Genomic DNA, 12,655 nt, shown 5'->3' on the forward strand with positions numbered 1-12,655 from the left:
ATTCAGTGCGGGAGTCAGACATCCTGTTGTTCCCTTTTCTGTGGGACTTGAGTCACCTGCTTCGAGAAGGAAGTGGAGCAAATGGATCCAAGTTCCTAGTATGAAAATGAAGCTCTTTCCATAGAAGAGCTGACAAAGCAGAGAAACGAGGGAGGGGGAGGGACAGCCAGCCAAAAGCCATCCAGAAGAATGAGAAACAAGTCAGCGGAAAAGGGATCAGAGCTGATATGAAAATTATCTCGGGAGAGGGAGGTCTTTGAGGGAGAGCTCTTGGGGAAAGGACTCAATTGCACAGAAGAAAATGTTAGGAAAATTTTCACCTGACTGTACAGAAAGCTGAGTTAAGGGGTGAGTAATAGATCTGAATTCTGATGACCTAAGGAGTACATGAAGAAGCAGGTTGTGCTGAAAGGCAGCAAAGGTCACAGTGACGAGCCTGAGCTTAGAGGAGATGAAACTGGGTTCACGTTTCAGCTGTGTGTCTTTAGCCAAGCTACTATCTTTGAAACTCAGTTTCCTTATCTGTAAGTTTCCTTATCTGTGTGTGTCCCACAGTGTTGTTGAGAGGATTGCATGAGATAATGTGAGCAGCAACTCAAGTCCCTGGTGCTTGATAAATGGTAGTTCCATCTCTATAAGGGATAGAACAGAAGAATGGGCTATTTCTTGATCTCTTTGGGGGCAACTCTGGCTTTGGGGCTCCCTGAGGGTGGCAAGGAGGGACAGTCAGGGAGAACTTCCTCTGGTGTGTGTGGGGGGTTGTGGAGCTGGCTGGGAATGTCTGATGTACTTCTAGGAACAATGATATCTGACGTTGCATTTGAAATTATTTCCTGCCCCAAGCTATAATAGCTCTGTCTGCTCTCATTAGCCACAACGTCTTCAGAAACGTCTGTTATGTGCAACTGCTTTGTGTTAGTGATGTTTCACAACAGAAAGGAGACAGGCTGTGTCTGCGCTTAGGCTCTGTTCACCAGGATGTTTGAGAGCGGAACAGCAAGGACTGGCAGGAAGCAGGATCTCAGAGCCAGGGTGGTGGGTGTATTAAGGAAGGTGTTACTGTTTCCACAGTGAATATCAAAGGCAAGACTGGTCTCAGAAGGGAAATAGATTTGGTAACATCCAGGTTCAACTAACAGACGTGCAACTGTCGCAGGTAGAAGAAACTGGGAAATATCTCGTTCTTGAACTGATCAACCCAGAGCCCAGAACTGATCTGAAAGTTTTCTTGGGCCCTGTGCCCAATGGCAGTTTTTTTCTTTTTAATTGGAGGGTAATTGCTTTACAATGTAGTGTTAGTTTCTGCTGTACAACCATGTGAATCAGCTATAAGTATACATACATCCCCTCCCTAGGGCTTCCCTGGTGGCTCAGATGGTAAAGAATCTGCCTACAATGTGGGAGACCTGGGTTCCATCCCTGGCTTGGGAAGATACCCTGGAAGAGGGCGTGGCAATCCACTCCAGTATTCTTGCCTGGAGAATCCCATGAACAGAGGAGCCTGGCGGGCTACGGTCCGTGGGGTCGCAGAGTCAGATGAGACTGAGTGACTAAGCACAGCACAGCACATTCCCTCCCTCCTGACCCTCCCTCCCATGCTCCCCCCAACCCAGCCCTCTAGGTGCTAGAGGACCAAGCTGGGCTCCCTGTGTTATGTAGCAGCCACCCACCAGCTATCTATTTGACACATGGCAGTGTATATATGGAGAGGGCAATGGCACCCCACTCCAGTACTCTTGCCTGGCAAATCCCATGGACGGAGGAACCTGGTGGGCTTCAGTCCATGGGGTCGCTAGGAGTCAGATATGACTGAGTGACTTCACTTTCCCTTTTCACTTTCATGCATTGGAGAAGGAAATGGCACCCCACTCCAGTGTTCTTGCCTGGAGAATCCCAAGGACGGGGGAGCCTGATGGGCTGCTGTCTCTGGGGTCTCACAGAGTCGGACACGACTGAAGCGACTTAGCAGCAGCAGCAGTGCATATACGTCAATGCTGTTCTCTCAGTTCATCCCCCCTTTCCTTCCCCTGCTGTGTCCACGATGGCAGTTTATCAGGTACTGATTAAGTTAGGTCAGGCTGACTCACGTGGAGTCGCTCTGCTGCTGCTGCTGCTAAGTCGCTTCAGTCATGTCCAACTCTGTGCGACCCCATAGACGGCAGCCCACCAGGCTCCTCCATCCACGGGATTTTCCAGGCAAGAACACTGGAGTGGGGTGCCATCGCCTTGTCCGTGGAGTCGCTCTAGCACATTCTAATTAGACTGTACCACAAAGTTTACTAAGCCAGCATCTCTGAGTGTCAGCTGTGACCATGTGAGTCCTCTTTCTCCTCTGTGTGACCGGAGGCTTCCCCAGGCCACCACCTCAGGTATAGACAAGATGCAGATTAACAGTCACACAGAAACAACGTGGATCGCAATGGCTGTCTGTTGTGTTGTGTCCACAGCTGCATGACTCCTATCTGGCTGCTCCAGCACCACCAGCGAAATGATTCGTGGACCCCTGGGATAATGCACACGCCAGTGAGGACACCCCCTCAGCACCGGCTGGCCTCAAGAGCAGCGCCTTTACACTCACTTCCTTTGCCCCTTTGCTCAAGGCCTGGAGCAGAGCCCACCATCACCCCCAGGCAGGAACAGGGTGCCTGCTATTCTCAGACTCTGCTTTCCTCACGTGGTGCCATCGTGTCTCTCCACTCTGCTCATGTCTTCTCGAAGGGGAGCAGCTCTTCCAAGGGCAAGAGCCAAACTGCTGCCGTCCATTATTTCCTATCTCTTTAAATAAGTGCCACTCACCTACCCTAGTGACTCCAAAGCCCTTGGCAAGCATCTGTCCTAAGTCTCAGGAATTTCTCCAGACTATTCCTCCATTGCTCACTTGGCTACTCATCATTTATTCTTAGCTTTCCCTTCCCTGGTGGCTCAGATGGTAAAGAATCTGCCTGCAATGCCCGAGACCTGGGTTCAATCCCTGGGTCGGGAAGATTCCCTGGAGAAGGGAATGGCTACCCACTCCAGTATTCTTGCCTGGAGAATCCCGTGAACAGAGGAGCCTGGCAGGTTACAGTCCATGGGGTGGCAAACAATTAGACACGCCTGAGTTCGACTTTCACTTTCCCATCAGGGACCTCTCCCTTCCCACCTGCTTCATCCCCCTTCCCAGTTTCCATTCCCCACCTCAGCTCCTCTTCTTCACCTTGGAGCTGATTCCCCAGCTACAACCTCTGCATTCCTCTGGACAGAATGCCACAGCTTTCCTCGACCTCAAATGCCTGTGGCTGTGCTGAAACCTTTAAAACTCCAAGCAGTGAAAAAAATATATAAACTATCATTTAAAAATTATAAACCAAAAAATGTTTATTTTATAAACTCCAACAAATTAAATGCTAACCATTTAAATGCCTTTTTAAAAAAACTATCAAATGCTCCTGCTGCCTGAGTATTTGGAGGCCTGATTTGCTGGTGTTCAAAGCCTGTGCTCAGTTTGCATACCAGGGAGGCAGGCAGGTACCACCTTGCAGTTCCTGCCCAGTGCTCCCATCCGCCTTGACCTGCACCCTAACCCTCATGCTCTACTGAACCCTAAAGGCTGGTAAGGACTGACAAGCAGCTGTGCTGCCTTGCCCAGCCTTGCCTGTTCAAGGATGAGTGATGGGTGATGTGGCTAGCACAGCTGGTAGGCTCACCCCAAGCCTTACTTCCAGCTCCTTCTTCCAGTAAAGTCATCTCTCCTCTTCCCTCCCCATCCATGCCAGATACTGTGTAAATCTATTTTATCTCTGACTCACTCTCAGTGCATTGATTGGTACTCACTGCTATTTCAGAAAGGTGACTAAATTCCAAGTGGATGTTTATCTACATGAGAGGTAGTGTTGACACTCTACTGAACACCCCCTCCCTCCTCTGGCTGGGCCGGGATAATGGGAAGGAGGGGAACAAACCAAGCAACAGGCTGGGACAATTGTTCTGACCCCAAGCAAATTTATAGGGGTCACTGAAACATCCATCATTTCTCATGCCTAGCGTTTTAATGCCAGTAGAGGTGGTTATGCATAATTTATTATCTAATTGACTTGACCAAAAGGCCACAAGAGAAATTGACAGGCAGACCCAGAAGACTACACCCCCACCTACTCCCACTTTTGCTTCTCTTTCTCTATTTTTCTACTTCTTTTAATCACAGTGCATTCAAACATGGGTTTACTTTTTATATATAACTTAAAATGTTTATCTCATAACCTCCTTCTTTGTGGCATAATCCTCCCTAAACTTCTCAGAACTTCCTTGAATCAAGTGGAACTACTGTGCTATTTAAGGCTCTGCCTTTAATTTTAGTTATTTTGATTGTGAATAGTTGTCTTATGATAGTATCCTGAGAAAGGGGAGGAAGTCTATTTGCTGGGGAACCAGGAATGGTGTCTGTGCCCCTAGGCAGTGCAGTCCTTCCTCGAGTTTTAACCATGCCTTTTAAAGATATTTTTCGTACAAGCTTTTTTTGTATTCTTGGCCTACCCCCTTGTTTTCCACCCAGGTCTCAAAGACCAATACACTTTCCTCCTAATTTTACTCATGTTATTTCTAACCAGCCTTGACACCTTTAGAGCAACCTCTTCAGCTCTCCTGCCCACCCACCATAATGAATGGAGGTAACCATTCATTACCTCTGCTCCACAGTGGTGCCGTAGGAGGTGCTATAGGAGACACGGGTATTATGGGAGGTGAGGGAAGTCAAGCCAGTCTAATATTTTGAAAATCATTTAAAGATTTTACCCAAGAAGAGATATGAAAAATGTTCCCAAGATGGACAATGGGGTGAAGACCAGATAAAGAGAGCAAAGTATACAGGCATGAAGAATGTATTAGTTTCCTAGGGCTGCTGTAACAAAGCATCACAAAGTAGGTGACTTAAAACAGCAGAAATGTATTGTCTTAATTCTGGAGGCTATTGGTCCAAAATCAAGCTGTTAGTAGAGCTGGGACTTTCCTGGTGGTCCAGTGGTTAAGAATCCACCTGCCAATGCAGGGGAAATGGGTTCGATCCCTGGGTCAGGGAACTAAGACCCCACATGCCATGGGGCAACTGAGCCTTCATGCCACAACTAGAGAAGCTCTGTGTGCCACAGGGATAAGCCAGGGCAGCCAAAAATATTAAAATCAAGTAAAAAGATGTTAGAAGGGCCACACCGCTCTGAACCCTTCAGGGGCCTCCTCCCTGCCTCCTCCAGCTTCGGGTTTGCGGCAGCGTCTGGCGTCCTTGGCTTGTCTCCGCACCCCCCAGGGTCTGCCTCTGTTGTCACATGTGTTCTCCCAGGGTCTCTGTGTTCCCTGCTCATCTTATAAGGACACCAGTCACATTGGACTGGGGGCCCTACTCCAGGATGACTCCATCTTAACCAATTACATCTGAAACAACCCTATGTCTAAATAAGGTCACATTCTGAGGTGCTGGGGCTTAGGACTTCATTATATCTTTTTTTTTGGGGGGGGGGTACCCAATTCAACTCACAACAAGGAACATGACCATCCCGAGAACAGCTGGTAGTTCTGTTTGGCTGGAAATTTGGTTATGACTAGCGAGTAGTAGGATATGAAAATAATCTAGAACTAAGCTAATTGGACAGCAAAGCTATAGAGTAGTTCACTCAGTTTACTTATTTATTTTAAAAAATTTATTTGTTTGGCTGAGCTAGGTCTTAGTTATGGTGCATGGGATCTTCCATCTTCCTTATGCCATTCAGGACCTTCAGTTGTGGCATGTGGAGTCTAGTTCCCTGACCAGGGATCAAACCCAGGCTCCCTGCTTTGGGAGCATGGAGTCTTAGCCCTTGGACCACCAGGAAAGTCCTGTTAGCTTAGTTTAAATGTGGAAGAGTTCTTTTCATCTCTCATTCCAGCCAGCGGCTTATAATTTTTTGCCACTGGTCAAAAGAAAGAGAACTACCATGTAAGTGAGTCAGTAACGTCTGCTCTATCTGCTGGGCCTTTATTTATTAATCTGATGATATTCACTGGGTGCCATGTTCCAGGAATCATCTTTGGCAATGAAAACTCAGTGGCAAACAGGCAGGCTTGTTTCTGCCCTTGCTTCTGACCTTCTGGAAAAAACAACTCAAAGTGTGATCTTGCTAGTCCTCAGTCATGACCTTCTTCATCAACAAGTAACAATGTTTGGAAGGAATTCCAAGCTAGAGAAATTAAAAACAGACAGGGGGCAAAAATACAAAACAAAACCGGGAATCATTTTAACAGCAGAAGATGAGTGAACTAATCCCAGATGGGTGGCAAGCCTGTGCAAAGCTCTTTCTATGTCAAGGCCAATGCCCTTGACATACCATAATGTAGCAGATAACTAACTCCTCCAAACTGCTAAGGCATGCTCATCATTCCAATAATAAAAACAGAAAATCCTCAACTGACCCTGCGGGACTCTGACACTACGGCATGATGCCTAGAGCTCAGTCAGTTCGAGAGGCACAGCAGGAAACATACAGCTATTTCTTCCATACATTAGGGATAATTGGGCCATGCCCGGGCAAGCACAGTGAGTTGGAAGCAAGCCTTCAGCTCTGATCTGGCAGCACACTTGTTGATAAATTGTAAAATGTCTCCTGGTTTCCATGGAAAAGAGGAAGATGTGGCCGACATGTGACTCAGTGCAGTTATGTTCACTATAGTTAATATTTTCCATAAACTACAGATGGTCTCCGAACTGGGTGGTATTTGCAGAAATCATACTCTAGTCCTATCAAATACTGCACAGAATTACCTTTCAAAGGAATAATGTATGTGAGGCAGCTCATCTCATCATTCAGCAAGTGACCCTGCCCTAGAGGGAGTTTTCCATTAAGTAATATAATGTGTTTTCACAAACAGTCGGGAAGAAGGAAGGAGAAAAAGAGTAAGATAATGAATGTTATTACAGATGTTTATGAATAGTTCAGCTTTCTTCTCTTTCTAGGTACACTGCAGGATTGTACTTCTCTGCTCTCTTTGAAGTTAGGCATGATCATGTGGCTGACTTTGGCTGATGATGTGTGTGCAGAAGTGACTTATGTTATACCTGAGTGAGAGCTTTAAGAATCAGCGCACAGGGATTTCCCTGGTGGTCCAGTGGATAAAAATTTACCTTGCAGTGCAGGGGATACAGGTTTGATCCCAGATCGGAACTAAAATCCCATATGCCTTGGAGCAGTTAAGCCTATGCACCACATCTACTGAGCCCACACACCACAACTAGAGAATCTGTACATCACAACGGAAGATCCCACGTACTGCAACTAAGACCAGACGCAGAAAAAAAAAAAAAAAAAAAGAGCCAACACGCAATTTGCTACATTATCCTTTATTGCTGCCTCTGTGGAAGAAGGTATTGAGATGGGTGCTGTCAGTATGGGTCCCTGAGGACTCTGATGAGCATAGGAACAGTATGAGTGAAATTGAAGATCTGTGGGGTTAAGCCATTGAAGTTTGGGAATCTTTGTCACTGCCACACAACTTCTCCTTTTCTGATCAATAATTAGCAATAAATTCTTCTCTTTTTTTCATCCAACTAGTCAATACCTTCAGTGTTAATGGGGCAGAATTCTCTGATGGGTGAACGATGCCCCTAAAGGGCATTCTCTTGGGTGTGCACCTGTGTCCATGCTAAGTCGCTCAGTCATGTCCAACTCTGCGACCCTATGGACCAGGGCCCGCCAGGCTCCTCTGTCCATGGGACTCTCCAGGCAAGAATTCTGGAGTGGGTTGCCATGCCCTTCTCCAGGGGAACTTTCCAACTCAGGGATCCCAGGGATCGAGCCCTGCTCCCTTAATCTCCTACCGTGCAGGGTGGGTTCTTTACCACTAGCGCCACCTGGGCACCAAGCAGGGCAGATCAGTCAGGGAGGCCAAGGTTGGGCTCCAGATAGATTGTGAAGGCTTTCATAGAAGCTACTAGACTACCCTTTTTTTTTTTTAACTTTTCAGTTGGAATAGATGCTTTGGATAACTGTGAGAAACTTCAGTATGATAAAAGGTAGATAGGATTTTATTCTAGTCAATACTCAACAACGAAGGCCCTAGAATATTATGGGCAAAAGGATAAAAGAACAAAAGAAGGAAAAACAAGACAATCACATGCCACTTTAGTAGGTGGACTGTAGCCATCAAGTTAACGTCAGATTTATCCATCTTTCTCTTTCCTATTCTCAGCTCCCTTAACTAAACCAATCTCATCACCTATTTTCATCTCCAAATTCTACTCTGAGGCTTTGACCATGACCTGCTGTAGCTACCACTTCTGGGGCCACAAAGAGGGTATGAGGGGAAGTACAGGCTCTTCCTTTATCCTGGGGACATTCGAGGTTTGGTCTACTAATTCTTTCTCATTTCACCCCCAGCTTTCCTTTCCACTCCCTGCTTCTACTCAGACTGGTGGGCTACAGTCCTTGGGGTCCCAAGGAGTCAGACACGACTGAGCATGCATGCACAGAACACATGATCAATAACATGCCCTCTCAAGAAAGTATGATCTGTGTAAGATGACTATGACATGAGAGTCATTTCACTGTTTAAAGGCTGGAAGAGGACCGGGTGCTTCCCTGACAGTCCAGTGGCTAAGACTTCACCTTCCGACGCTCCAAGTGCAGATTCGATCCCTGGTCAAGGAGCTAAGACCCCACATGCCTCATGGCCCAAAAACCAAAACACACGGTAACAAATTCAATAACGACTTAAAAAAAAACCTGTTTGTCATCTTTAAAAAACCTAGTAAAGGACAAACTACATATTTAGCATAAAGTATCACAAAAAACTTCATTTTTGTCTTTGTGGTATTTAAGTGAAAGTACGGCTCTTTGAATCGTTTTAAGAACATGTCACATAAAAAGAAGTTTGGGGAACTTTCTAGTGCTGTGTTGTGCTAAGCATAAACATAGGTTCAATGCCTTTGATGCGTCCCTGTACCCACATTCATTCATAGAATCAGAAATGGTAATTAACATGTGGTCAATTGTCAATAAATTCTTGCTAACTGTTCATCTTCTCTATGAAGCACTCTGCTTTTTTTTTGACCAAGTCTTAATGAGTTCTGGCTTTCTTGTGAGCTCTGGCTTTCTTCTGCTAAGTTTCACTTATGTTCTATGTCTATAACCATGTAATTTGAATGTGTGTGTGTATTTAAAAGCCTTTTTGGAAAAACTGGGGAAATTTAAATACAGAAGACTGCATATAGATGGTATTTGTCTGTATGATAATGACATTATAGTTTTATACTAGAATTTATTTTTCAAAGATAAATACTACAGACACTTTAGGTCTTCAAGTATTATGATGTCTGTAACTTATTTTCAAGTGGTCCATCAAAAAAATTCAAGGTAAATAGTTAAAGCAAATATGGCAAAATATTAACACTTATTGAATCTTTCCCTGATGGTTCAGGTGAAGAGTCTGCTTGCAATGCAGGAGACCTGGCTTTGATTCCTGGGTCAGGAAGATACCTTGGAGAAGGGAATGGCTAACCACTCCAGTATTCTTGCCTGGAGAATTCCATGGACAGAGAAGCCTGATAAGCTACAGTCCATAGGGCCACAAAGAGTTGGACCTGATTGAGCAACTAACACTTCTCCAATTGTAGAGCTGAGTGATTCGTCCTCTCTCAACTTTTCTGTACATTTTAAAATGTTAATACCAAACAATTGATTTTAAAAAACTTTTCATGAAAAAAAAATCAGAAGCAGGAACATCAGTATTCAGACCAATTAAAGCAGCCAGTGATGTGTATGTATGCGCATGAGTGAGTGATGTTTCTGTGCACCCATATACCAGAGAATAAGAAATGGTAACCAGCATACGGTCCGTAAGCTTTATAGTGCTGTGATTTCAGAGCAATACGTGATGCATTCTAACAAAGAAATGCTACTATTTTCTTGACACATTTAGGGGCTCATGGAGGAGAGGTTTAATTCTACAGCCAAATAATGGCCTAACATACATGGTCATTTGATATTTCAAGAGATGAAAGTTAAAAATTGTGATCAGACCTTGAACCTATTTGCAGGGTAGGAATAGAGACACAGACACTTGTGGACACAGCATGGGAAGGCGAGGCTGGGATGAATTGAGAGAGTAGCATTGAAACATATTCGTTACCACATGTAAAACAGATAGCCAGTGGGAAGCTGCCGTGTAACACAGGGAGCTCCACCCAGAACCCCAGGACAACCTAGAGAGGTGGGATAGAATGAGGAGTGGGAGGGAGGTTTAAGAGGGAGGGGATATATGAATACTTACGACTGATTCACCTTATTGTATGGCAGAAACCAACACAACATTGTAAAGCAATTATCCTCCAATTAAAAGTAAATTAAAAAATTATAATCAGACTATTTATTTTTAGAAAAAGTACAAATTTTTAGAAAAATTTTGAAACTACTTGAATGTTATCCTCTACTTTTAAGGTAATATAAATGAAACTGTTTACATGTGATTGTGTCTGCCAGACTAGATTTTCTTGGTTACAAAAACCATTCCTGGTTTTTGATGACTAATGTCTGATCAACACTTCCAAGCGTAAATGTCAGAAAATTCATCAACGTCATCATGGTTTCTTTCAGGATAATGTTCAGCGGTGACTATTGCTATCAACAAAGAAGGGATATTTTGATGAACGCAAACTTAAAGAACATTTGGCATATAAGAAATTCCAATTTTTGTACATTTTTATTTGCCAAGTCTTTTAAACTTTAATAAACAAGTCATGGTATATCTGCTAAACATTTTATCTTTGGCTGTGTATTTTAACATGTCAATTTTAAACTTAAAGTTCCCCAAAATATTTGGGGGAAGAGGATGTGGCCCAAGGATTTGGGAGTGTGAATGTTAATTTACAAATAGTCAATAAAAGAAAATTCAAACAAAAGCAAAAACAACCAAAAAGAATCAAAAGAAGGTAATGACTAAATTCAGACCTAAGTTATCTCTCTCTAAACTGTATGACTTCTATTTCTTACTGTGACAGTCAGAATAGTAAGTGGACTTGTCAGAATATTTTTTTTTAACCAAGCGCATCTTAACATAACCTGTTTTCTTCTTCACTTTTAATTCTTGGGTTCTGAGTCTAAAGAAGAAACAGAATTAGGGCTTTACTGCTGTTTAAAATAAAGATATAATTACATAAACTATTGTTCCATTCACTGTGCCATAGGACATGTAAGGTCTGTCTTTTCTAAGCACGAAAACCGAAGGACAAAGATCCTGCAAGGCCCCGCATAGGCGGAAAACAAACCTGGCTCTTTGTCGCCATCATGTGGTCAATCTGTATGTTATGCTTCCACTCCGCAGATACACTGCAAAAGGATGTTTTCTTGAATAGCTCAGAGAGGAGACTTAAAATCATAGAACCCTTTTTTTTTTTTTTTTTGTACAAAGAAATTATATTTTATGAGGGAACAATGTTTTAGTTATGTTTTCATTTTCTGGATCCTTTATTCTTCAAACCAGTAACTGTATTCACAAAAAAGTTTACAGAGATGGATAAAAAAATATTCAGTTTTTTAGTTTCAAGTTCAGAAATACTTTCCTTAAAAATTTTTTTTAAGTCTTTATTGAATTTGTTGCAATATTGCTTCTGTTTTTTTTTTTTTTTTAATGTGTTTTGCTTGTTGTTTTTTGGCCCTGAGGCACGTGGGATCGTAGCTCCCTGACCAGGGCTGGAACCCACACCCTCTGCATTGGAAGGGGAAGTCCCAACCACTAGACCACCAGGAAAGTCTCCTTAAATACCTTTCCTGCTGATGCACCTGCAGATAATTCACATTAGTTTCTGACAATTGAATAATAGCTCGCTTTCCATTTAATGAATTGTGAACACAGTGTGGTCTTTCAGTAGATGTAAAAGGCTCGGCCTATTTATAGAGACCTGAGTGTGAGCTGCGCTCATCACCCATGTAATGTAAGACCTAACACAAATCACTTAATGTTTAAAGAGCCTCTTCTAGAAAAAGAATGGGGCTCTATTGAGGGCTTCCATGAGGAGAGTATCCAGCTAAAAAAATCCTATTATTTCACTTTAGTTTGCGCCAGGAGATTTAACATGATGTTTCTGTCTTATTTGATTTTCTAATTGTTTCATGAGTCGTAATCTTGTTTCTCCAACTAAAATGTAACTTACTTGATGGCAAGGATGATATCAGACCCTTCAGCCTGTATACTTTTTACTTTATCATATTATCTGAAAGATTAATGTCAGCACTTAATTTTTTTTTGGTAAGCGCTGGTCTGTTTTCAGTTAGCCCTTAGACCTAGTATATATTCCTTCATGACCTCAGATGAAGTACCGAGGTGTTCTCCGTTTTGAAGAGCTCTCAACTCCAGTTTTTGTCTCCTCAGCACCATAAGGGTGTTGCTAGCTTTTGTGTGTGTGTGTGTGTTTTTTTTTTTTTGGACGTATAGTTGATTTACAATGTGGTGTTAGTTTTCGCTGTAAAGTAAATTATACATACATGAGAAGTGAAAATATTAGTTGCTCAGTCATGTCCGACTCTTTGGGACCCAATGGACTGTAGCCCGCCAGGCTCCTCTGTCCACAGAACTCTCCAGGCAAGAATACTGGAGTGGGTTGCCATGCCCTCCTCCAGGGGACCTTCCTTCCCAGGGATTTGAATCTGCGTCTCTTACG

General features: G+C 43.5%; 1 long non-coding RNA gene across 1 annotated transcript; it reads left to right on the forward strand.

Moving 5' to 3' along the window:
• Window positions 1-209: 209 nt before the first annotated feature.
• On the forward strand, window positions 210-8,691 carry LOC123333565. The gene is made up of 2 exons (XR_006550939.1): window positions 210-348; window positions 8,556-8,691. It is a non-coding gene; the product is annotated as an uncharacterized LOC123333565 (long non-coding RNA).
• The last annotated feature ends 3,964 nt before the right edge of the window (window positions 8,692-12,655 follow it).

This window comes from Bubalus bubalis, chromosome 5 (assembly GCF_019923935.1).
Source record: "Bubalus bubalis isolate 160015118507 breed Murrah chromosome 5, NDDB_SH_1, whole genome shotgun sequence".
Classification (NCBI taxonomy): domain Eukaryota; kingdom Metazoa; phylum Chordata; class Mammalia; order Artiodactyla; family Bovidae; genus Bubalus; species Bubalus bubalis.